General features: G+C 43.1%; 1 pseudogene; it reads left to right on the top strand.

Annotated features, from left to right (window-relative positions):
• The first annotated feature begins 1,047 nt into the window (after positions 1-1,047).
• LOC138167555 (cofilin-1-like) lies at positions 1,048-2,435 on the top strand (annotated as a pseudogene).
• Positions 2,436-2,672: the final 237 nt, after the last annotated feature.

Raw genomic sequence — 2,672 nt, 5'->3', positions numbered from 1 at the left:
CATCTATCTATATATCTATATCTATATAGTATCTTGCTTTGGGGCTCACTCATTGGAAGAGTATTCTTATGATTTGACCAGATGAGACTCTGGGTAGCCTAAGCCCCACCCCCTTTGAAAAATCCTGATATTGGTGCTTCTCTCTCTGGCAACTATGTATGTATTGCCTTGGTCAGACAGCTGGATCTGTCTGTTGATCTGTACTAATTTCTCAGACAGAAGCCCTTTCTGTAGATCTTTATTTCTCTGCTTGTTATTTTCTCTATTTATTTATTTTTGGTTTGGATTTTCTCTGAAGTTCAGGGTACTGATTCCCCTGAACTAATGAATGTAATTAAAAAAGACTGCTGATCCCTTGAACAGCTATCTTTCCTAGTAAAACAGATCTAAGAATTTGTGCTAGCAGCCCTCCTGGGTATGCCACTGTGGTTGCTGTTATACTCTGGACAAGTCACTTTTACCTCTGTTTCCTCATGTGTAAAATGGGGATAATAATAGCACCTACCTCTCAGGGTTGTTGAGGTAGTCAGAAAAATGAGGTAATAATTGTAAAGTGCTTAACATAGTACCTGGCACATAGTAAGTGCTTTATAAGCATTATTTAGTATTATTATATGTATGTATAAACATATACATATATGTGTATATATGTATGTATATATACATATATATATACATGCATCCACACTATATATGAGTCCTAGAACATTACAATCTCTCAAAAAGGATAAAGATACAGATATACCTATGGATCAGGTCCCCTTTTAGGTCTTTACCTTTAAAGATACAAACTCTTGTTCCTTTAAAAGTTCTTCATATTTCAGGATTTCCAAGATCCAAATCCTCTTGGTTACCTTCTTCTGCAAGTACTTCATTTTGCAAATTTCCTTCTTAAAAAAATGATGCCCCAAACTGGACAATGATGTGACCTCTGCAAAGTACAGGGAGGCCAACAGTGTCCCCCAAAAGCACTGGTTTGGAACAGGCTCCAGACAGGAGTGACGCCTCCTCTCCTAGGGTTCCCATTCCCCCCTCACACTCCCTTACTTGCTCGTTCACTCCTTTCCTGGACCATGGCCTCTGGGGTGGCTGTCTCACTTGGGGTGATCAAGGCGTTCAAGGACGTAAAGGTTCGCGAGTCCTTGACACCCAAGGAGGTGACAAAGCACAAGGAGGCCACATTGTTCTGCCTGAGTGAGAAGGAGAAGCACGTTATGCCGGAGGAGGGTGAGGAGATCCTCATGGGTGACCCCAGCACCATGCTACCAGACAAGGGCTGCCACTGGGCCCTCTCTGATGCTACCTGTAAGACCAAGGAGAGCATAAAGTAGGACCTGGCATTCATCCTCTGGGCCCCTGAGTGTGTGCCACTCAAGGGCAAAGTGATCTATGCAAGCTCTAAGGATGCCATCCAAAGAAACAGACAGAAATTGTGACAGATAACTTGCAGTGAAATTTCCCCATTCTGAACATCCTGTATATATTTTTATTACTTACTTATACTTTGTAACTAAGTTCAGTATCCTTTCCTCATATGTGTGTGTGTATGTCATTGTGTATTTCAAAGTAATGTAAAAGCTATGGAGTATTAATACAATTGATTGGATTTACTATGGAGACCAAATTAGAGGTGTTTTAGTTTGGGGGAAAGGAATGGTAGTGTGAGAGGTAGCAAAAGGTTAAGTAAGCTTCTATAGAACTGCAAGAATTGCTGAAACAAGACTACTGATAAAAAGGACTAGCCAGTAGCCTTGGGAAGAGTTGAGGCAGTAGCCTTGGGAAGAAGTTGGGTTCCCAGTTCCCAGAAAACTCCTAGATAATACTAAAAATGAAATAATGTAGAATAAAAGGAGCTGGCAGCAGCAGGTGGATTCGACCAAGCAAAAAGCAGACAGCAGCCTTGGGACACTCAGGCCCAGATAAGGACACATCTAGGTTGGACTGAAGGGGATTCAGTATTCTGGGGTTGTTACTGTGCTTGCGTAGTGGACCTCATGTATTATGTATATCATCTAACATTAGAGCCTCATTAGTAAAAATTGTGGTAATGAATGGAGAGAGCTTTTGTGCCGATAGGTTGGCATTAATAAGATTGTGAGCTTGCCTTACCAACCAATGGTAAGGTGGGACAGTAGAGAAGGTGTGGAATTCTCATGTTAGGGCTTTATAATCTTGCTTTTGCCTTCTGTAGAGCTCTCCTCCTTTCTGACTTTTTTGTTAGATTTGGGGAGCCCTTTTTCAAGAAAGATGGTAATAAAGTTTTTGCTTCTACCTTGAGAAGTCTCTGAGTCATTTTTGGTAAGTGGTCTTCTGACACATACAGGAATCAAGGACAAAATACCAACCAATGTTATGAGGAAGTGAAGAACCACTGTACACTGGTCCAGGAACCGGGGGGCAATGACGCAATTTCCCTGGAGGAGAAGCCCTTGTGAGTCTCCCACCTCCAGCCCTCCTGCTGGGGCTGCCCAAGCCCAGTGGGGGAGCAGGCTGCTCTCTTCCTGCCTGACCTGAGGGGCTGGGGGGATCCTCGCAGGGACAGGACAATCCCTTCACCCATTTGCCAAACCACCTCCAACCCCTGACCTCTTCCACTTCACTTTGATGATGGTCCTGGCCTCCCCAAAACCCCTTTGATATTTTCATTCCTCTTGAGTTGTGCCAGACCAAGC

Source organism: Petaurus breviceps, unplaced genomic scaffold, assembly GCF_028583685.1.
Source record: "Petaurus breviceps papuanus isolate PSGF00001 unplaced genomic scaffold, PetGlider_PUasm1.0 229, whole genome shotgun sequence".
Lineage (NCBI taxonomy): Eukaryota > Metazoa > Chordata > Mammalia > Diprotodontia > Petauridae > Petaurus > Petaurus breviceps.
Note: the sequence above shows the minus strand (reverse complement) of the source record. Positions and strands in the feature narration are given on the sequence as shown.